The sequence below is a fragment of the Microcebus murinus genome, chromosome 27 (assembly GCF_040939455.1).
Source record: "Microcebus murinus isolate Inina chromosome 27, M.murinus_Inina_mat1.0, whole genome shotgun sequence".
Taxonomy (NCBI): Eukaryota; Metazoa; Chordata; class Mammalia; order Primates; family Cheirogaleidae; genus Microcebus; species Microcebus murinus.
The window spans coordinates 9,623,965-9,648,676 of NC_134130.1; the positions used below are offsets into that span (position 1 = coordinate 9,623,965).

The 24,712-nt window shown below is 37.4% G+C and overlaps 2 long non-coding RNA genes across 3 annotated transcripts in view; one reads left to right on the forward strand and one right to left on the reverse strand.

The window, feature by feature from the left end:
* Positions 1–24,712, reverse strand: part of LOC142864863 (uncharacterized) — a 114,606-nt gene that overhangs the window by 74,191 nt on the left and 15,703 nt on the right. For both annotated transcript variants that reach the window (XR_012915175.1, XR_012915174.1), the window contains exon 4: positions 9,932–9,962. This is a non-coding gene — a long non-coding RNA (uncharacterized LOC142864863). The remainder of the gene's footprint in view (positions 1–9,931; positions 9,963–24,712) is intronic.
* LOC142864864 (uncharacterized) lies at positions 8,021–10,013 on the forward strand. Its single transcript, XR_012915177.1, has 3 exons — positions 8,021–8,108; positions 9,414–9,516; positions 9,926–10,013. It is a non-coding gene; the product is annotated as an uncharacterized LOC142864864 (long non-coding RNA).

A 24,712-nucleotide genomic window follows, 5' to 3' on the forward strand; every position in this document is an offset into this window, starting at 1 on the left:
GTAATGTGGAACAGGGATCCCACTAGTCATACTATGAAATGCAGGCCCTTATCTGGACTGGTGGAGTTTCAGCGTAGGGGGCAAAGCTAAGAGCCTAAGGAATTTTTCATAATACCTTCTTATAGCTCCTGGACTTCCATATATACACAGTTCACTTTCTGTAAAGATAAATATTATCAGTAATATGCAACAACCCAAACCTGAACCCATAAACATCTCTCAAGCCATCCGAGGGATATTAAGGAGGGTAAGAAATTCAAAGTGTCAGGAGGAGGATATCCTTATAGAGGAAGCCTTACAGAGATTACTTCATATTCTTTGATAAATTAAGATGACGACATAGTTTTTGTATCAGAAAGAAAAGGATTGACAACAGCAAGAGGACAGGTTACTTGAAACTAAGTCTTGCAACTTAGGGTAGAGGAAACCAAAATTTACCATTCCAAAGATATTTACTACATGGAAAAATATTCACAATATATTAAGCTCAGATGAGAGGTGAGGGAAAGTTACAAAACATATTTAGAGCATCATCATATTTTTTGTGGGGGAAAATAAAGCCATGCATGTATCAAATAGAAAAGAGTGTAGTAGGAAATCCTGAGCGCTCATTTGCCCACGGTTCTGCGCCCTCCTCAAGAGCAGCCTACAGCCAGCACTGGCTGATGATGACACCTCCTGGGACAGCTATAAGGGACCACAGAGGCCAGTGCTGCTGCTGCATTGTAGGCAACTTCTCCCTCTGCCCAACCCTGCTTCTTTCACTCATGGCTGTTTTTCCCAAGTCTAGAGTACTCCTTAGTCTGTTTTTTGCTGCCATAACAATACCTGCGACTGGGTAATTCATAAACAAAAATTGATTTGCTCACAGTTCTGGAGTTTGGGAAGTCTAAGGCCAAGGAGCCAGCAGGTTCAGTGTCTAGAGAGGCCATTCTCTTCTTCCAAGATGCCCAGATTCTCCCATGGCAGAAAATGGAAGGGCAGAGAGAGCGAGAGAGACAGCCGACTCCCATGAGCCCTTTTAAGAGCATTAAGCCCTCAGGAGGGTGGAGCCCTCATGGCCTAATCACCTCTTAAAGGCCCCACCTGCCAACACCATTACACTGGCAATTAAATTTCAATGTGAGTGCTGGAAGGGACAAACACTCAAACACCCGTAACTCCCCAATAAACTTCCTGCACATAGTTCTCCATAACAGAAAATCCTACCTGAAAGAATTAGTTCCAGAAGTACTCTGAGAAAGCAGATTCTAAAATGGGGCTTGAGATGGGATCCCCAGTCAGCCATAGTGAGAAGCCATCACTCTGGTAGGGGGGCACTAATGTTAAGGAGAAGTGCAGCTGTTAAATCTCCCACCTGTGTTGAACTGGAACAGACTACCAGTAGAAGAAAATGTACTAATGGGTGCAGTATCTCAGCCATTTGAAAGGTTTGATAAATTAAAATAAGAAAACTCAAAGTTGTTGCTGAATGCTATTAATATATTGGAGGAAGACAATGAAAGGCTGAGGGTGACCAATGGCCAATTTAAGGCAGAGTATGAAAATCAGAGGGCCTCCTAGGCAGCATATAAAGAGATCTTCATTCCTTGTAGTCAAGGACAAAAAAAAATACGACTACTAAGGACTGGGCCCAGGGCTTTCCAATGGACAGCAGAGCTCCAGAGAGTGTTGACTTTCCAGCCTTGACGAAATCGTCTATGCGGTGTCAGGACCCTAGTTGGGAAGGTCCTGCCATCACGGGGACCTGAGACTTGGGATGGGGACATCTGAATCTACTCACCTGAAAACTGTGAAACCTACCAGGAGACCATGTTCCTTGGGAAAGCTGGAAGACACTATGCCTACCAAGGATAAGGAGAGCACTGGTGAAAGGGGCACTTGTGCCGTGGAAAGGCCCAGGGACACCCATCCTCTGACACCCAGGGCTCAGAAACGCTGTTAGATATGTGAGCTCCCTGAGCAACAGCGATGAGAAGATCCTCCAGTAATGCAGAGGGCTGGTGCCGATGCTCGACCATCAGAAGCAAGGTGTGTCTAATGATCACAGTGAGAACGGCTTCCAGTGGGGTTTTGAAAGGGAAATAAAATTAGACACGTGTATTCAATCTACTGTCCTTACTAGCAAATGTAACTTAAAATGTGCACAGAGTTGATGACGCAGCTATTTCACGCCTAGATATTCTTGACATGTGTATCAGGAGAGGCAAGTGCATCGTAACAACATTAATACAACAGTCAAAATCTGAGAACAACCTAAAGATGAATCTTAGAAACAATGCTTAGTTGTAAAAGTCACAGAAAACGCATAGAGTAGGAAATAAATGCATGCAGTTTAAAAACATTTTGTTTGAAAAATACATTGTTAGTTACTTTTCGGGGCTAAATTGTGTCTCCCTCAAAATTCATATGTTGAAACTCTAACTTTTAGTATCTCAGAATATCACCATATTTGGAAATATGGTCTTTCAAGAAATAATAACATTAAAAGGAGGTCATGAGGGTGGATTCTATTACAATGTGACTGACATAAAAAGAGGAAAGTTGGATACAGCCATGTGGAGGATCACCAGGAAGTTTTCTAAAATTCCTGGTTCTATTAGAGAGTCTGATGTAGTAGATCAACAGTGGGAGTTAAGAATGGAGAAATTTTTTAAGTTTCTCAGGTGGTCTTGATTTTCATCCAGGACAGAAGCATAAGCTTTGGATGTGATGATGAAAATCAACCTTCTTCTACCCGTGGTATAAGGGGAAGAGGAGATAAGCAACCTCCTAACTACACAGATTGAAGGGGACTCACCATGGTGGGGATAAACCCAGATGACAAAGAATGAGTCATAAATCCTTCACACAAGATCACTCAGCAGATACATGTCAATCCTCTAAAATGGCTGTTTGGTCATCAATGAGATTCACCAAACCACATTCACCTCTATTATGGCAGATAGCATACTGTGCACAGGTCTACCACCATAGTCATTTTTGGAAAAAACCAATCAGCCATCACAGGTACAAAATGATTAAACATTTTTAATGTTTAATCTAAATCTAATCTAAAACATGATTAAACAGGTCTTAATATTCCTAATATTTAGAGACTAATCATTGAAGCAGAATGAAGTAAGTTTTCTCCGCAAACTGGAGAATTTTTCCTTATTCCCATTTACTGCTAGGGATTTGACAGTAACCTTAAGACTCTCTTGTTACCCCTTGTATCTGTCCCTCAAATCCTTCTCTCATATCGCCCTGATAGAGAACTCTATTTTTTTTGTTTTTTGACATGTAACAGCTAAAAACCTTGGGATCAAAAACAGAATCTAAAATTCTGAGGTGATTAGAAAACGCGTTCAAATGCAATTGCCCATTAATGATATATAAAAAATAATACACTCCCCCCTATACAGTTGGGGTAAAAGGATTTTTGTGGTCTCCAGGAAGCTATTCCTTTGAGATGAGCTCTCACTGTGTCACTGTCCTTGCTAAAGATGTCTCTGGCCTTCACGATAATATTAATACTATTCCCTTGGTTATCATGCATCAGCTGTCTTTATCTTTTTAGACTACTCTGAACCTTTCAAAGGTCATTACACCTGGGAGAAGCAGGGTTACCTGAGTCACTCCTGGTAGTTCAAGGTAGGCTTCTTTGAGCAATCAGTGTCCAGGCTGGGACCGGAAGCAACAGAGCATGAATGTTCAGGGGACTGGGGACTGCAAGAAGTTTACTGTGTCTAGATCTTGGAGTACACAGCAGCAGGGAACAGGAAAAGACACTAGAAGATGTAAGTAGAAGCTTTGTAAGCCATGTTAAATAAAGAATGTGGTTTGTATTTTCACTATGATCTGGGCATTAAAAAAAAAAACTAACGATGCCACTCTACAGAGATAACATGGTTTCCAAACTGACTTAAAATTAGTTCCCTGCCACTGATCAATGTAAGACTGAAAGAGTAGTATGCCAATTTTGTTAGAAGGTCTGGGAGTACAAGTGCTATTTGCTGTCCTATTCTGCTCCTTCTGAGGAGTGGCGATGAGACAACGGTGAGGTCATGTCTGGAAGGCATTGTTGGGTGGACAGTGGTAAGAAGCCATTCTAGTTTCTTCTTGCCCACCTTCCTTGAGGCAGGCTCTTTTATTTCAATTGCTCTGAGATCACATCGTGAAAAGAGGTATTCCCAGAGGGGACACAGCATTTTACTATACTTAAAAGGAAAAATCCAAGGCATATCCATGCCCCAATTGATCACTAGTACAAGTCACAAAATACCTAAATAACTTTTTAGGTGACTTTCTAATAAAAACAAGAACTACATGGATTTTCTTCACAAAATATCAAAGTGGTTTAAGACCTAGGATGTTTCTAAGACATTGTCACTGCCATTGGATTTCCTTTCTCAGAGAATAAGGAAAGAAACTGAGATTTCTTTAGGAACTGGTATCTACCAGTTGATCAGGTGGGTACTTTAAACAATCAGTCCATAAACTCTCTGTATCAGGTATTATTATTGTCTTCATTTTATAGGTGAGAAAATCGAGGCTCAAAGAGTTTTCGTAATCTCACCAAAGCCCTGCATAGCAATGGGCGTCATAGGCAGTACTGAAACCCAAGTCATTTTTTTCTAGAATACATGTTCTTTTCACTGTACCACATTTCTATTTCAGTGTCCAGATATACCTGTCTTTCTAACTTAGAAAGAAAGACTGTATCCATCCATAGCCTCCTAAATTCACAAATTGCCATAAACAGTGGATTACCTGAGAGACTATTTTGTCCTTGGCTTTTGAATAAGCATAAACTTTTATACTTCCCTCCAAGTTGAAAGTACACTAGGTTGATGGTTTCTAAATGATAATGGTTTCATTATCTTTGACAAAAAGAGAGAAAAACAAACACAATATACAAATTTTTGTGATAAAGCTGAAGTTATTAATGAAAAGGAATTCCCATTATTACCACCTTTCTCCCTTATGTGTGTTCTGATGTCCTTTTCGTTTTTAAGGAAATAGCAAAGCTAATAGAAGGTAGTCTGCTTTCTAATGTGCTTACCTAATGTGCTTTCTAATGTGCTTACCTTCTTATTTTACCTAATAAAATAAAAACTGGGAAACTCAAGATAAAAACCATCATAAAATAAATTTTAAAAATCCCCCCAAAATTTTAAAATATCAAAATGAAAAACCCAGTGTTCTTTTCACCTATTTCCTATTCAAACTTGTTGATTACATCTCCCTCAAGCTTGAATAATATCTTGGGCAGGCCCTATAGCTTCTCTGTTTTCCCTTAGTTATAATAAGAAGTTCTCTGGTCACATTCAGTCACAGTAATAGACTCTTTTTATTAATAGCAATTAACATCTTAAGACTTGTTAATAATTTGCACTTCACACTAAGTTAAAGTTTTTCCTCCCCCAGCGCAGGCCTGCTCCAGGATGGAAGGCAGGGAGCAGAGAGCTGTGACAACCTTCTCTTTGTACCCTTCCAGCTATCCGCTACACCCCACCCACCACATATCGCGCTGTGGCTTCTGATTCCACCAGGTTTGGGGATGAGAGGGAGTGAGAACCAAAGAAAGGGATGATTTTAATTAATGGCATGGCTGAAATATGCCGTTTGTTCTCTGTTCACATGGCAGTTGTTCAAAGCTGATTCTTTCCCTTATGAAAGTTTTCATGTTATCTGGTCACATTTCTACCTCTTGCAGTTTTGCTCTCTCACATTCAAGACCAAAACAAAAATCTAATGAATATTAATACTTACAGTGAATGTGTCATGCCCTGTACAAGGTGCCAGGATATTTATTCAAACTCCTGGCAACTCTAAACACAAGGCAAAAGGACTTATTAGAAAATACATATTCTTTCTCAATAATCTTAACTTTAACTTTTCAATTGTATTTGATCATAAACTCTTTTTTTTTTTTTTTTTTTTTTTTGAGACAGAGTCTCACTTTGTTGTCCAGGCTAGAGTGAGTGCCGTGGCGTCAGCCTAGCTCACAGCAACCTCAAACTCCTGGGCTTGAGTGATCCTTCTGCCTCAGCCTCCCGAGTAGCTGGGACTACAGGCATGCGCCACCATGCCCGGCTAATTTTTTATATATATATCAGTTGGCCAATTAATTTCTTTCTATTTATACTAGAGACGGGGTCTCGCTCTTGCTCAGGCTGGTTTTGAACTCCTGACCTTGAGCAATCTGCCCGCCTCGGCCTCCCAAGAGCTAGGATTACAGGCGTGAGCCACAGCGCCCGGCCAGATCATAAACTCTTTACAAGGTAATTGCTGTTGCGCAAAAGGGATTGGTCATTAGTAATCTCATTTCCCAGATGTTATTTGGTACATGCTATTAATTATGTTACCTTCAATATAGTGTGCTGTTTGTACTTATAAACACAAAAACTATCTTTAGACAGCATGCATTCTAATTCTTGAAATAAATATGCTCACAAATTATAGTTTAAGACAAAGTAAATATGGTTATGATGAAATTCAGCTGAATTTGAGAAGATCTAAGGAATTTATGGAAAGAGAAACTAGAGTGAGTTAGTATTAGAGTAGTTAGGTAGCTCTTGAACTTTAAACTTCCATATCACAGTACAAGGTTGTTTCTAAGATAAGAAATAGAATAAATTCTCTCCTAACGACAGACCAGGAACCCTGAATACCTAGAGGCTGACTCAATTGAGATCATGGCATTTGATACTACTTGGAAGATAGACTGGAGTAAGAACTATGACGAGTCCATGGAAAAAATCGGTAAAGACTTCATTCCTTCATGGCTCATTCTTTGCTTTCTCACAGACATTTTTCTTTCTAACTTCTAAACCTCTGGGCTTAAGAATGGCTCCTGACGGGATAATGGCGAAGATCCAGAAGGTGTGATGGTTTGGAGTAGGGAATCATATTCTCACCTCTTACAGGAAAAGAATCCACTGTCTCATTAGTGGAAGAAAAGATTCTTTGGTTGCTTTACTCTGAACACAAGAAAGATCCAGCTAGGTTTTCTCACTCTTTAACTGTTGACTGTACCTCTGTCATTGAAAATTGAAATTTTTGTTTGTTGGCTTGCAGTAAGAAAATGGCAGCATGTAATGATAACTTCCAGGTTTTAAAACTTTAAATTCTTGGGGACAGAAAAGCAAAGACCATATAATAAAGTAACGAAAAAGAGTTCTATCAACATTTATAGCTCTGAATACATTAGATTCAATTCTCATTTTCTCTGACTTATAAAACTTTGGGAATAATCTTGAGAAGCTATGTCTTTTCTCTGAGTGTTTTAATTTAACAGATTTATAAATCTATACCAATACTATGGCAACCCATATACTGTAAAAGTTGGGCAAATAAATTTGTGTCATTCCCCCAAAGGAAAAATCTGCATCAATTACATCCTACACTTTAGAGATTCTGAGTTTAAATTTATAGAGCTTGTACATTCTTATAATAATGAATCTGCTATTTTTCCCCTTTTTGTGTAAGTCGCAAATGCTTCAAAAAGCAAACAGAATTACAAAGTTCAAAATGTAAAAGCCATTATGAACAGCAAATGGGCATTTAAGAAAAAAGTGCTGTATATTCAGAATCAAAGTTGTGCTTCTTTATAAATACACGAATATACCTTTTAATATTTGATATATCTAGAATTTGACTTAACACTGAAACAAAAAGTTTGTTAATTTTATTGAAACTACTCAGCTCTAATATTTAATAATTCTGTACTTCATTTGATTTTTCTTCGGTGTTAGAAAAACATCAGTTTTGTTGATCTGATTGACCCTGAACTTTTTTCTACAGAAGCAATCTGAATGCTCTTGTGCAAAGGCAATACTATCAAGTCCTCCCCCCAAAAAGCAAAAACAAACAAATAAAATATAACTTGGAAAAATAAACACTTGCTATAGCATTCTTACTTTATTTACTCCCACATCTTTCCTCTTACAGATATTTATTTAGTGAATAGGAAGGCTGAAGCCAATGACAATGTGAAACTGAGAAATACACAAGAAGGAAATAAATTTACAGTTGAAGAATCAAGCAGTTTGCAAGATGGTAAAATTGTTTCTGAACTTGGTGTCACCTTTAATTACACCCTAGACGATGGAACTGAAGTCAGAGTAAGAAATTTTTTATAAGTGATGCATGTTTTATTTTTGCTGGATACTAAAATGATTTCTGCTTTACATCACTGGATGGTTTAAATACAACAGGTTGCCTTCATTTATTGAAGAAACCAATGAGGTTTGTCCACATTATATACTGCACAAATTGGCAGAGTATTTAAAATAACGCTTTTATTTTCATACACATCTGTGAGGAATCTGGACTGAACAATAAAGATTGGAACACTATTGTTCGAATGACTTTGTATAGACCTATTCATAAAAAAATTTAAAGCTCCATTTTACACACCTGACAGCAACAAAAGCTTTTAGAGTTATACAACTTCAATGAAATAGCCATTTAATAAGTATATTGAAATGATAAAATAAATAAATAAAGTAATGGATGAGTGAATAACCAAATTGAAAGGTCTAATGCTACATTGAAGATCACTAGGACTGTACATTTTAATGGTTAAGATAAAAAACTTTAGGAAGTCATCATTTTCAACTGGTATTTTTAAAACTTTGTAGCCTCAGAACTTTTCTATTTAAATTATATGTTTGCAGTGACAACTGTTCAACTGTTGAATATTTTATCAATTATGCCATTTTTAATTACCACCACAATCAGATAAATTAAAACAAGCATGGGTTGGTAGCCTCCCCATGAAACTAATTTGAACCATGACTAAATTTCTGGACAATATTTATTTATTTATTTATTTAATACTTGCTCTGTTGACCAGGCTAGAGTGCAGTGGCATTACCATAGCTCACTGCAACCTCAAACTCCTGGACTCAAGCAATCCTCCCACCTCAGTCCCCCAAGTATCTGGGACTACAGGTGCATGGTGGCTAATTTTCCTATTTTTGGTAGAGGCAGGGTCTTGCTCTTGCTTAGGCTGGTCTCAACCTCCTGAGCTCAACCAATCCTCCCGCCTCGGCCTCCTAGAGTGCTAGGATTATAGGCCTGAACCACCATGCCCACCCTGGACACTTTTCTTAACAGGAAAGATTTAGAAAAAGAATCCCTCTCAACTGCCTTAAAATTCAGCACATGCAAATTATCAAGGGAGACAAGCATAATGGTTACCAACACATACTCTAGAGCCCCATGGCCTAGGTTCAATCCTGACCCTGTGACTTTGGGTGAATTACTGTGCCATTTTAGCATCTCTTCTTCTGTAAAGTGGAGATAACAGTATCTACTTCATAGGGTCACTGTGCAGATTAAATGAAATGTAGATCTACAGAATGCAGAACCGTGCCTATCATGTGCAAGACCCTAATAAATGCCTTGTTGTTGTTGTTATGTAGGGGACCTTGAACTACGAGGGAAATAAACCAGTTGGAAAATCCAAACGGCTAGACAATGGAAAGGAATGCTGCCGGAGAAATTATGGACGCCAAATTAGTCTAGGTGCGTTGTAAAAAGATTTATAACTATTTTCCAAAGGCAAAAATGATTACATAATAATAATTTTTTGTCATTGCTGAGTATATCTTCAGTAAATAGATTACTTCTTTTCTTGTAAAACTTACTATTAATATTTTTAAAACACAGTGTAGATATTTTCTGATGCCTATTTAATGAAGAGAACTTATATACATATACGCCAAATAATCAGTGCCTATTTTAACTGAAAATGTAAATGACTACAAACCAAATGTGTTTTTAATGGGTATATCCTATATGTGTATAAAATGTTGCTATCAAGTACAAGAAAAAATAGAATAAACTCAGTTTGAAGCTATAATAATATTAATATTTTTTTAATTTACACTTAAATCTTAATGGTAAATGCTTTCATGTTTGTTAATACTTTCAGAGATACCTTTATCAAGAGGAGCAAGAGCCAAGAGGATCTGTAAAAAGAAATGAGCATCATTTTTGGTGCACAAATACAAATTAGACAGAAGATCTATATTGTATCAGAGCTGTTTTCTCTCCCCATCAAGGTTACTGACTGAACAATCCTTTTACACACATTGGTATATTTCCATTATTGCCAAAGCAAAAGAAGTAAACGCTAATTGGGATTTAACTTTTTTTACATTCTCTAAGACATGCATTTATCAGTGTTTAAAAGAATTTGTTACATTTTTAAAAACACAAGAATAAATATTGTTAATATTGTTCCCATGTTGCTTTCTAGGTAGCCTTTCCTTTTAAAAAAAAATGTGATACATGCATTGATAGACTTTTTTTTTCTTTTCACATTTGGCAAACTAAAACCATGCACTATATGGGGATCTTTAAAATCTTTACTGGTTGTGACGAATTTTCTTGGTAACATTTATTGTTATAAAAGTAATATATGCTCAATCAGAAAACTTAGAAATAAGAAAAGCAAATGCAAAATAAATATTTCCATAAACCCACAATCCAGAGATAATTATAATTCATTCTGATTTGGATAGATATCCTCCCAGTCCTCTTTTCTGGGTGTAGATGTTTTCCCAATACCTATACTATTTTGAATAAGATGACAGTAAACAATTGATGTGCTAAGTTACATGACTGTATTATATTTTTCTACACTGTTAGTAATCCTTAGACCTGGATGAAAATCAAGACCACCTGAGAAACTTAACACATTTCTGCATTAACTTCCACTGTCGATCTGCTACATCAGACTCTCTAATAGAACCAGGAATTTTAGAAAACTTCCTGGTGATTTTGAGATAGCCTGTCCACACTAACCAGTCTTGGAGAACAATGGTACTATCAGATACCACAATGTCATTGTTAATGGCCCTCCACTTCCCACCCTGGCCATAAGCCCAGATACTTCCAATTTGTTAGGGCCCTAAAAGTTTCTCTTTAAGCATATTATCACATGATATATTATTTTATGAGCTTCAAGCAACTGCATTTTAACAGCATGTGTATTAGGAAGTAAAGAGAGGCCAGTTTTTTCAGCATTTGCAACTGCCCCTCCATGGATTTTTTTTTGAGAAATTTTTCATACTGCTGTAGATAACAGCTAACATTTACATGATTTGTACCACTGTTCTAAGCGGTATATACATATGAAAGATACATTACAATCTAAGAAGAAAAATGTTTGAGTGCACAAAGGAAATGAACACATTAGAAAATGTGTAATCTTTTGCAAAAATAAAAACTTAAATCCACTGTTAATTTTAAAACTTCATTAAAATCTTCATATACAAAATAGTAATTATTTTGATTTTCACATGCTTTTTTTCATAAAAGTTCTATGTACTTTTATGTCTCTAATCTTACTTGTCTGCATATGTGAAATAGTAAAAGGGCAGGTATTAACCTCATTAGAGGGGTAGAGAAATTAAGGGACAAAAAAGTTTATTAGCTTGTCTAATGTACAAAGCCCATGATCAACGGAAGAATTAAATGTATGTCTTGACTTTTAGTCTGGTACATTATGATCTATATGCTATTACGCAGCCTGTTATAAACAAAAATATATTTTAAAAAATAGCCCTTAATCCTTAGTGGCATCCAAGAATACAAATCCAAATTTCTCCTCTTTATTACTATGGGAGATTAGCCTATTATTTGCTAAGTGACTGCACATTTCAACAACCCCTTTTTCAGAAAATGACCTTCTCATTATGCCATTCTGCTTGGCCAAGAGGGTACCAGCCCCAAAATCAGCCAATCTACCACAATTTGGCCAGTTTATGAGGTCTATGCAGAAGGAAGAGGCCAGGTGCAGTGGCTCATGCCTGTAATCCTAGCATTTTGGGAGGCCAAGGTGGGAGGGTTGCTTGAGGCCAGGAGCTCCAGACCAACCTGAGCAAGAAGGAGACTCCTATCTCCACAAAAAGAGAAAAATTAGCTGGGTATGGTGGGGTGCGCCTGTAGTCCCAGTTACTCAGGATGCTGAGGCAGGAGGATCACTTGAGCTCAACCAGGAGTTTGAGGTTGCAGTGAGCTATGATAACACCATTGCCCCTAGCCTAGGTGACAGAGTGAGAACCTGTCTTGGGGTGGGGTGGGGGAAGGAGCAAAGCAACCCTCTGAACCTAGAATAACCTCTTTTTAGAAAGTCTGAATTTGAGAAATACAATTAGTAGGTGGTAGGAAGGAAACAAGTTTAAAGAGGACAAAGAGAGCAGGGAATAAGTAGAAATCATGAGTATATGAAACTATGAGCAAGCAGAAGCCATAGGGTAGATAGCAGCCTAGGTGGGCAGTTAGTTAGAAGCAGCTGAAATATTTACATATGAAATACAGTACCTGGGCTTTGTTTCAAATTGCTTTTCCCCCAATCTAGGGTTGGGGTTGAAGTGGAAAGAGATTACTATAAGATCCTGCAGTAATAGAGGCCTGGTGCCGATGCTCGATCATCAGAAGCAAGTTGTGTCTAATGATCACAGTGAGAACGGCTTCCAGTGGGGTTTTGAAAGGGAAATAAAATTAGACACGTGTATTCAATCTACTGTCCTTACTAGCAAATGTAACTTAAAATGTGCACAGAGTTGATGACGCAGCTATTTCACGCCTAGATATTCTTGACATGTGTATCAGGAGAGGCAAGTGCATCGTAACAACATTAATGCAACAGTCAAAATCTGAGAACAACCTAAAGATGAATCTTAGAAACAATGCTTAGTTGTAAAAGTCACTAAAACGCATAGAGTAGGAAATAAATGCATGCAGTTTAAAAACATTTTGTTTGAAAAATACATTGTTAGTTACTTTTTGGGGCTAAATTGTGTCTCCCTCAAAATTCATATGTTGAAACTCTAACTTTTAGTATCTCAGAATATGACCATATTGGGAAATGTGGTCTTTCAAGAAATAATAACATTAAAGGGAGGTCATTAGGGTGGATTCTATTACAATGTGACTGACATAAAAAGAGGAAAGTTGGATACAGCCATGTGCAGACGTAAGGCAGTGTGAAGACTCGAGGAGAAAATGGCTGCCTAGAAGCCAAGGAGACAAGCCTGGAGCGTGGCCTTCCCTCCTGGCTCTCAGAAGGAACCAACCCTGCCTATACCTTGATCTTAGACTCCCAGCCTCCTCCAGAACTGGGAGAAAAATTCTGTTGCTTAAGTCACCGAGTTTGGGGTACCTTGTTACAGCAAACAATGCAGTTCCTAATATGTGTAATATATTTAGTGAAACTATTGCAAACAGGAAAGCAAGAATAAACATAAAAAATGCAGACACTAGTTACCCTTGGTAGGGACAGGAAACAGAATTGTGACTGGGGTGGATACAAAGAACTTCGACAGCATTGGCAATGCCACCAGAGACAAACTCTAGCCTAAGGGTTTAAGTGAAGTAGCTTAATCCAGACGTTATCCTAGGAAGTACGTATCTCACTAGTATGGAAGTGGGCAAACGACATGGGAAGGGAAAGGAAGTCTATATTAGCTAAGTTAACAAGTAGGTTATTAATGTGGATAACTGGGGCTTGGTTTCACTTGCAGATTGATTCCACTTAAAGACTGCATAAAATATACCTCAAAATCATCCCACCTGAAGTTTGGATATTTATCTACCAGCTCTTACCCATTATTAGTTGAAAGCTGCTCCTGATGGCCTTAACTCCCTGGCCCTCCCAGCATGCCTGCCTGCAGGGACTAAGCATATTTCTAAGGCCAGAAGGGTGCTCGCAGGCAAAGTATCTCAGATGCTTGGTGTAGACAGCTATTATTGGCTTTTGGAAACAGTGAGTGCCAAGGGGATATGCCTGGTATAGTACTATTCTACTCTTTAAAATTTGGGAGAGTTAAAAGGGTATTTATTGTATTATTCTTTGTGCTATTTACATGACATGTATTTTTTTCACATAAAGGCTAATGTTAATAAAAAAATCAAGTAAACTTATGCATGTTCCCTGAATTACCATTTTATTCTTTGCAAGATGTTTTTAGAAACGTGGATTTCTTAAAATGTGTTCATTTTCAATGACCTTCTGCTCACTTGCAGAATAGGGCCATAGACTCCCTGGTGTCATTGGGCCATAAATCCTTCTTTTAGCAAGTTGGCTTTTCACTGCAGGAGGCCTTCTGTGATTCAGTTTAAATATGGTCTTTCACAAAGCAGCAGGAACTAATTTGCAAGAACTCTTTAGACAGTATGAAATTCAATCCAATTTATGTACATTCTGTACTGTGTGGATCATTTTTACACAGTAAGATTTTGGCATTTGGGGTTGCAGAGGTCATATGCCATAGGCTAAAACAACTTTTTGAATTATAATTAATTCAAATCCCAATTATGCTATTCTAAGTAGATATAGTTCTATAAAATACTCCATTATGTGTTATGGTTTAGGTTATTAAGCCAAATGCATTTTAGGCTGTGTTTATGAAGCAGGGTCATTCAATTAACCAAGGCAACCATGGCTGACAACGGGTTTATACTTTACAGACCAACACATTGCAGTTGAATTCAAGGGGGAAACTTACTAATTTGTACCTGTTTACACAAGCCAAAGGTGCCTTAATTCAGTGGTCCACAACGTTTTTGGCACCAGGGACCATTTTCATGGAAGACAATTTTTCCATGGATTGGGGTTGAGGGGTTTGGGGGATGGTATAAGGACGATTCAAGAGCATTATATTTATTGTGTACTTTATTTCTATTATTATTACATTATAATATATAATGAAATAGTTGTACAAGTCACCATAGGTTGTGGATCCCTGCCTTAATTGATTTTAGAGAATTATCCTTGACCTTTCAAAATCACTGAAGTCAATAGCTACATAAAGTAAGCTAAACAGATATCAAATATTTATTAACTACCTTATGCTCCTTTAACATAACAAGTTTTAAAAAAAAAACTTTGAAAAAAATACATGGAGAGTTAGACTGAGGGCCAGGGCAGTTGGAGGGCCCCTGCCTCTCTGCCTTCCACCCCACACGCCAAAATGAGATGGGTTAAGCCAGAGGTTTGTTAGGTGGGGATAAGGAAGGAGGAAGAGGAGTAGATGGCACTAGGAGACACTTTGTCTACAGAAGGAGGAACAAGTTGAGCACAGGGAGCTTCCAAGAAAGAACAGACGCCTTGACCAGAGGATTTCCAAAGACCAAACAGATGTTTGGTCTAAGATAGAGGGTCTCCAAGGACTGATCAACCAAAAACAGGTAGAGAAGCTACAAATTAGAGATATGATCAAGGCCACAAAAGGAGGTTTTGGAACATGCATACAAGCAAGGTGATAGTGTCCTCAAGTGACCTACCCTCATTAGCATAATAAAAATCACATCTCCTGCTGCCATGACAGTTTACAAATACCATGGTAACCCTCAAAAGTTACCCTATAAGATCACTAAAGGGGAGGGATCTCAGTTCTGGGAACTATCTACCCTTTCCCAGAAAATTCAAGAAAGTCTATAGCAATAACAGCCTACATCAAAAAGTAAAAAAGCTTCAAATAAACCTAACAATGCATCTCAAAGAAGTAGAAAAAGAAGAGTACACCAAACCCAAAAGTAATAGAGGAATAGAAATAATAAAGATTGGAGCAGAAATAAATTGACACAAAATAATTTAGGTCATTACATATGAAATGTCTGACTTCAAATCAAAACTTTAGTTTATTATATCTCAAACAAGCAGTGCAATTAATCAAAGTATCTGTCTAAACTATTGACACAGTTTTGTCATCTTAACAGTACCTTGTTTATGCCAGTAGCAAGGAAGCCTGGAGAGCGAGTGGCAATGAAAACACTAAAGGTGTTTTTTACAGCTTGTTAAGAATTGAATACTTTTTCTTGTAAGACGTGGTCCAAAGTCTGGAAGAAGTGGTAGTCAGTCTGTGTAAGGTCTGGCAAATACAGTGGATGACAGAGAGTTTCTAAATCCAATCGCTGTAGTTTGAGTGGCATTGTTTGTAACATGTGGTCGAGTGTGTCCTATAAGAGGATTTGACTGTCTCTATTGACCAATCTCGGCTGTTTAATTGCAAGCATCCTCATCATTCTGTCCAATTGGCTGTAGTAGACATCCACTGTAACCGACCAGGTTTCATGAGGCTGTAGATGATAACAACACTACCAAACAGACATCATTGGCTTTTGTTGATGGGGTTTTTGGACTGTGTTTCATACCTTATCCAGTCATTGTGCCAAAGGCTTTGTCAAAAAGAATCTATTTTTTATCACACATAACAATACATTGCAGAAATGGTGACAGCAAAGAAAGGCTAGCTTTCAGATGATTTTTCTTTGGATATTTGTTTAATTTATGTAGTACCCCTCTATCCAGCTTCTTTACCTTGTAGATTTCTTTTAAATGGTCTAATATTGTTGGAATAGTAACATCTAACCTTGTTGTTAATTTATGTATAGGTTTAGATGAATTTGCTTCCACTATAGTTTTTAGTCTATCATTACCCACTTTGGTCTCAGGTCATCCACATAGCTCATTTTTAATATTACAATAACCAGAACAGAACTTTTTAAACCAGCACCATACTATGGGTTCATTAACCACATCCTTTCCAAACAGTGTTGCTATTTTGAGGTGTCTGTGTTGTGTTTGTTTCACAACAGAACTCATATTTGAAAATAATACAGATTTTCGACTTATTTATGGTTGTACAAAATTTGTTCTAATAAGATTTTGAAAGATAATCACAAATCAAAACATGCCTTTGAAAGAATGAGGACGTACCTTTACAATAAAAATAAAATAAGAAGTGTCAAAATTAAATGTCACAGATATTAACTGTCCAATTTAGTATTATACTTAGGGAAATCAAACACTTGATAATTAATAACCTAATAATAAAAAATATTAACCATACAAAAAGTTGGCTTTTCAAAAAGATAAGGAAATTGACATATGTTTAGCCAAGTTAAGAAAAAAGGAGAGAACAGCCAAATAAATAAAATCAGAGATTAAAGGGGAGACATTACAAATGATACTGCAGAAATCCAAAGGATCATTAGAGACGACTATGAGCAACTATATTCCAATAAATTGGAAAACCTAGAAGAAATGAATAGATTCCTAGATACATACAACCTACTAAGATTGAACCAGGAAGAAATCCAAAACCTAATAATAATAATAATAACAAGTAATAAGATAAATGTAGTCATAAAAAGATTCTGATCAAAGAAAAGCTTAGGACACAATGGCTTCACTGCTGAATTCTACCAAGCATTTAAAAAATTAATGCCACTCCTACTTAAAGTATTCCTAAAAATTGAGGAGGGACTACTCCCAGACTCATTCTAGGAAGGCTGTTACCACCCCGATATCAAAACCAGATAAAGACACAACAAAAAAAGAAAACTATAGGACAATCTGTCTGATAAACATATATGTAAAAATTCTCAACAAAATATTAGCAAAATGAATTCAACAACACATTAAAGAGATTAGTCATCATGATCAAGTGGGATTCATTCCCGGAATGCAAGGATGGTTCAATATGTACAAATCAACCAACCTGATACATCATATTAACAGAATGAAGAACAAAAAATACGTAATCATTTCAATTGATACTGAAAAAGCATTCAATAAAATTCAACATCCTATAATGATAAAAACTCTAAAAAACTGGGTATAGAAGGAACTTACCTCAACATGATAAAAGCCATATATGTCAAGCCCATAGTGAGTATCATACTGAATAGAAAAAAACTGAAAGCCTTTCCTCTAAGATCTGGAACAACAAAAGGATTCCCACTTTCACCAGTGGTATTCAACATAGTACTGGAATTTCTAGCTAGAGCTATCAGACAAGAGAAATAAAATAAAGGTCATCCTTTGAAAAGGAAGAAGTAAAATTATCCTTATTTGCAGATGATATGATCTTATATCTAGAGATTCTAGAGAAACCTAAAGACTCTACAAAAAACTGATATTAGAACGGATAAACTCAATAAAGGTGCAGGATACAAAATGATTATACAAAACTCAATAGCATTTCTATATGCCAACAGTAAAGAATGTGAAAAACAAACCAAGAAAGTAATCCCATTTACAATAGCTACAAATAAAATAAAATACCTAGGAATAAACTTAACCAAAGAAGTGAAAGATCTCTATAATGAAAACCATAAAACAATGATGAAAGAAATGGAAGAAGATACAAAAAAAATGGAAATATATTCCAAGCTCATGAATTGGAAGGATCAATATTGTTAAAATATCCATACTTCCCAAAGCAATCTACAGATGCAATGCAATCCTCATCAAAACGATGACATTATTCACAGAAATAGAAAAAATCATAAAATTTATATGTGGAACCACAAAAGACTCAGAATAGCTAAAGGCATCCTGAGCAAAAAGAACAAAACTGGAGGAATCACATTACCTGATTTCAAATTATACCACAGAGCTGTAGTAACCAAAACAATATGGTACAGGCATAAAATCAGATACATAAACCAACAGACCAGAATAGACAACCCAGAAATAAATTCACACATGTATAGTCAACTTATCTTTGACAAAGTTACCAAGAACACAACAGTGGGGAAAGGACAGTCTCTTCAATACTTGGTGCTGGGAAAACTGGATATCCACATGCAGAAGAATGAATCTAGACCCTTATCTCTCACCATATACAAAAATCAAATGAAAGTAGATTAAATACTCTAAGACCTAAAATTATGAAACTACTAAAAGAAAACATTGGGGAAACATTTCAGGACATTACTCTAGGGAAGGACTTTTTGGGGAAGAACAAATGAAGCCTTCGAAAATAGAAATCTCTTTTTGACTAATACCCCCAAAGGACAGGCAACAAATGGACAAATGGGATCACATCAAGCTAAAAAGCTTCTGCACAGCAAAGTAAACAATCGACAAAAGGAAGAGACAACCCACAGAATGGAATGCTACAATGGGCCAGGATGTGTGCATTGGTTTGGCAACTAAAAATTCATCAGTGACCCTAGCGAGTAGTTTCAGTGGAGCAATATATACGAAAACTGTGTTGAAGTAGATTGAGGCATAATGGAACATAGGCATATGGAGACAACTATAGATTATTTTTCTGAGAAGCCTGGCTATAAACAGAAGAAGAAAAATTGAGTAGGTTCTAGAAACATCAATAGACTCTAGGTAGATATTTTCATATTTTCTTATAATAGCAGAGAATTATCATCTTCATGTGAAGAAGAAAAGATACCACCCTTACCCAAATATATAAGAAAGAGAAAGATATGAAGAAAGAAACAAACAAAAAACCCTTTATATCTACAACATTATTGCAATTTCAAGGTTTGTTTCCCCTTCACTGAAACTGTATGTGTTCATTCTTCTATGTTTATAACATAGCACGGTGCCTAGGCCATAGTAGGAATTAAAATATATGTTGGGCAAATAAGTAAGTGAAAGAATGAATAGGAGAAAAGAAAGTAATAACGAGTAATTGTAACAGAGAAGGCGTAAGTTGAAGGAACTGCTGCTTGATGGTTTATTTCCCCTGTGAAATAATGTGCATGTCATCTGCCAGGAGCAAGGGTAAAAGGCCACAGGAGAATGATTAAAGACCCAGCCATTGTACTGACCTTGGAGGAAGCTGAGACACACAGAAGTCTTGCTGGGTGGTGCTGCTGATTAGGCTAAGACTAGAAACCATGCATGGTGTACTTAGGTCAGTGCAGGAAAAACGAGAGGGAGTTTTTTTTATTGGAAATGTAAATAAACCAGGAGTGGACTTCAATTTGGGAGGAAATTGAAGCAACAACTGACAAAAGTTCTCTCTGAGCCAAGAGCTGACGTGTGGGAGAAAGCTAAGGAGCTTAGAGGATGGAACGCTGCGGTCAGAGAGGGGCATGTTAAATTTCACAGAGGAATCAGCTTCCAGGATGACAAATCACAGGACACAGCCCTTGAGGTAAATAGACAAAGCATAGTAGAAGTAAAGGTCACTAGATAGGAGGGGCGTTAAGGAGCTCGGCAGCCAAGGTGACAGGTGGCTTATTAACATGGACTTTGAGGTCACCCAGGATGATGGCAGGACACAGCCAAGTGCCAAGACTTTCACTGACAGATGACAAATGATAGTGCCAGATGGGGGCGGAGCTGGGTAACAGTGATGAAGTAGGCTCAGAGGTGATAGAGCCAAATGGAAGCGGTCTCAAAGGAAAGGGTCTTCTTTATTTATAAAAAGACAGAAGCATAACCTTTGGATGTGATGATGCAAATCCACCTTCTGCTACCCGTGGTATGAGGGGCAGAGGAGATAAGCAACCTCCTCACTACACAGCCTGAAGGGGACTCACATGGTGGGGATAAAACCCAGATGACAAAGAATGAGTCATAAATCTTTCACACAAGATCACTCAGCAGACACATGTGAATCCTCTAAAATGGCTATTTTGTCATCAATGAGATTCACCAAGCCACATTCACCTCTATTATGGCAGATAGCATACTGTGCACAGCTATACCTCCATAGTCTTTTTTGGAAAAAACCAATCAGCCATCTCAGGTACAAAATCTAAAACATGATTAAACAGGTCTTAATATTCCTAATATTTAGAGACTAATCATTACAGCACAATGAAGTAAGTTTTCTCCCCAAACTGGAGAAGTTTTCCTTATTCCCATTTACTGCTAGGGATTTGACAGTAACCTTAAGACTGGCCTGTTACCCCTTGTATCTGTCCCTCAAATCCTTCTCTCATATGGCCTTGATAGAGAACTCTATTGTTTTTTTTGTTTGTTTGTTTTTTCTTTTTTGACATGTAAAAGCTAAAAACCTTGGGATCAAAAACTGATTCTAAAATTCTGAGGTGATTAGAAAACGCCTTCAAATCCCATTTCCCATTAATGGCATATAAAAAATAATACACACCCCCCTATACAGTTGGGGTAAAAGGATTTTTGTGATCTCCAGGAAGCTATTCCTTTGAGATGAGCTCTCACTGTCTCACTGTCCTTGCTAAAGATGTCTCTGGCCTTCATGATAATATTAATACTATTCCCTTGGTTATCATGCATCAGCTGTCTTTATCTTAAGACTACTCTGAACCTTTCAAAGGTCATTACACCTGGGAGAAGGAGGGTTACCTGAGTCACTCCTGGTAGTTCAAGATAGGCTTCTTTGAGCAATCAGTGTCCAGACTGGGACCGGAAGCAACAGAGCATGAATGTTCAGGGTATTGGGGACTGCAAGAAGTTTAATGTGTCTAGATCTTGGAGTACACAGCAGCAGGGAACAGGAGAAGACACTAGAAGATGCAAGTAGGAGCTTTGTAAGCCATGTTAAAGAATGTGGTTTGTATTTTCCCTCGGAGGACTGGACTAGAGATAAGCAGAAGTTTCTGCTGCTTTCTACTTCTTCCAGACCATTCAGTGGGTGGTGTGGACCAGATACCAGAGGGAGTGGGTATAGCTGTCGCTCTTGCTCTGTGGCATCTGCACTCACATGCACATACGCACTTAATCCACTCACTTCCCAAGCAGCCGGGCTCTTCTAGTATTATCAGAGCGGAAAATAAAGGGCTGGTCTGCCCTCAACTGGTTGGCTCCATCATTCCACCAGTAGGCAAGGTCTGCAGCGACACTGGCCCATAGGTTCTGTATAACCTTTTCTAGATGGAGCCCAGGTGAGTGATGAGAATTGAAAAGCTATAGAGGTGGGGAGTTGGAGAAGGAAAAGTGTAATGTTAACACTATGATCTGGGCATTAAAAAAAAAAAAAAATCTAACGATGCCACTCTACAGAGATAACATGGTTTCCAAACTGACTTTAAATTAGTTCCCTGCCACTGATCAATGTAAGACTGAAAGAGTAGTATGCCAATTTTGTTAGAAGGTCTGGGAGTACAAGTGCTATTTGCTGTCCTATTCTGCTCCTTCTGAGGAGCTTATAGTGGTCACCAGACAAGGGTGATGTCATGTCTAGAAGGCACTGTTGGGTGGACAGTGGTAAGAAGCCATTCTAGTTTCTTCTTGCCCACCTTCCTTGAGGCAGGCTCTTTTATTTCAATTGCTCTGAGATCACATCGTGAAAAGAGGTATTCCCAGAGGGGACACAGCATTTTACTATACTTAAAAGGAAAAATCCAAGGCATATCCATGCCCCAATTGATCACTAGTACAAGTCACAAAATACCTAAATAACTTTTTAGGTGACTTTCTAATCAACACAAGAACTACATGGATTTTCTTCATAAAATATCAAAGTAGTTTAAGACCTAGGATGTTTCTAAGACATTGTCACTGCCATTGGATTTCCTTTCTCAGAGAATAAGGAAAGAAACTGAGATTTCTTTAGGAACTGGTATCTACCAGTTGATCAGGTGGGTACTTTAAACAATCAGTCCATAAACTCTCTGTATCAGGTATTATTATTGTCTTCATTTTATAGGTGAGAAAATCGAGGCTCAAAGAGTTTTCGTAATCTCACCAATGTCCTGCATAGCAATGAGTGTCATAGGCAGTACTGAACCCCAAGTCATTTTTTTCTAGAACACATGTTCTTTTCACTGCACCACATTTCTATTTCAGTGTCCAGATATACCTGTCTTTCTAACTTAGAAAGACTGTACCCATCCATAGCCTCCTAAATTCACAAATTGCCATAAACAGTGGATTACCTGAGAGACTATTTTGTCCTTGGCTTTTAAATAAGCATAAACTTTTATATTTCCCTCCAAGTTGAAAGTACACTAGGTTGATGGTTTCTAAATGATAATGGTTTCATTATCTTTGACAAAAAGAGAGAAAAACAAACACAATATACAAATTTTTTGTGATAAAGCTGAAGGTATTAATGTAAAGGAATTCCCATTATTACCACCTTCCTCCCTTATGTGTGTTCTGATGTCCTTTTCGTTTTTATGGAAATAGCAAAGCTAATAGAAGGTAGTTTGCTTTCTAATGTGCTTCCCTTCTTATTTTACCTAATAAAATAAAAACTGGGAAACTCAAGATAAAAACCATCATAAAATAAATTTTAAAAATCCAAAAACAATTTTAAAATCAAAATGAAAAATCCAGGTTTCTATTCATCAATTTCGTATTCAAACTTGTTGGATACATCTCCCTCAAGCTTGAATAATATCTTGGGCAGGCCCTATAGCTTCTCTGTTTTTCCTTAGTTATAATAAGAAGTTCTCTGGTCACATTCAGTCACAGTAATAGACTCTTTTTATTAATAGCAATTAACATCTTAAGACTTGTAAATAATCTGCACTTCACACTAAGTTAAAGTTTTTCCTCCCCCAGCGCAGGCCTGCTCCAGGATGGAAGGCAGGGAGGAAAAAGATCAGGCAATGAGAGCTGTGACAACCTTCTCTTTGTACCCTTCCAGCTATCCACTACACCCCACCCACCACATATTGCGCTGTGGCTTCTGACTCCACCAGGTTTGGGGATGAGAGGGAGTGAGAACCAAAGAAAAGGATGATTTTAATTAATGGCATGGCTAAAATCTGCCTTTTGTTCTCTGTGCACATGGCAGTTGTTCAAAGCTGATTCTTTCCCTTATGAAAATTTTCATGTTATCTGGTCACATTTTACCTCTTGCAGTCTTGCTCTCTCAAATTCAAGACCAAAACAAAAATCTAATGAATATTAATACTTACAGTGAATGTGTCATGCCCTGTACAAGGTGCCAGGATATTTATTCAAACTCCTGGCAACTCTAAACACAACGCAAAAGGACTTATTAGAAAATACATATTCTTTCTCAATAATCTTAACTTTAACTTTTCAATTGTATTTGATCATAAACTCTTTACAAGGTAATTGCTGTTGTGCAAAAGGGATTGGTCATTAGTAATCTAATCTCCCAGATGTCATTTGATACATGCTATTAATTATGTTACCTTCAATATAGTGTGCTGTTTGTACTTATAAACACAAAAACTATCTTCAGACAGCATGCATTCTAGTTCTTGAAATAAATATGCTCACAAATTATGGTTTAAGACAAAATAAATATGCTTGTCATGTTTTAATTCAGCTGAATTTCAGAAAATCTAAGGAATTTATGGAAAGAGAAACTAGAGTGAGTTAGTATTAGAGTAGTTAGGTAGCTCTTGAACTTTAAACTTCCATATCACAGTACAAGGTTGTTTCTAAGATAAGAAATAGAATAAATTCTGTCCTAAGAACAGACCTGGAACCCTGGATACCTTGAGGCTGACTCAACTGAGATCATGGCATTGCATGGTACTTGGAAGATAGACCAGAATGAGAACTACAAGTCCATGGAAAAAATGGGTAAAGACTTCATTCCTTCATGACTCATTCTTTGCTTTCTCACAGACATTTTTCTTTCTAACTGCTAAACCTCTAGGCTTAAGGATGGCTCCTGTCGGGATGATGGAGAAGATCCAGAAGGTGTGATGGTTTGGAGTAGGGAATCATATTCTCACCTCTTACAGGAGAAAGAATCCACTATCTCATTAGTTGAAGAAAAGATTCTTTGGTTGCTTTACTCTGAACACAAGAAAGATCCAGATAGGTTTCCATCACTCTGTAACTGTTGACTGTATTTCTGTCATTGAAAATTGACATTTTTGTTTGTTGGCTTGGAGTAAGAAAATGGCAGCGTGTAATGATAACTTCCAGGTTTTAAAACTTTAAATTCTTGGGGATGGAAAAGCAAAGACCATATAATAAAGTAATGGAAAGATCTATCAACCTTTATAGCTCTGAATACATTAGATTCAATTCTCATTT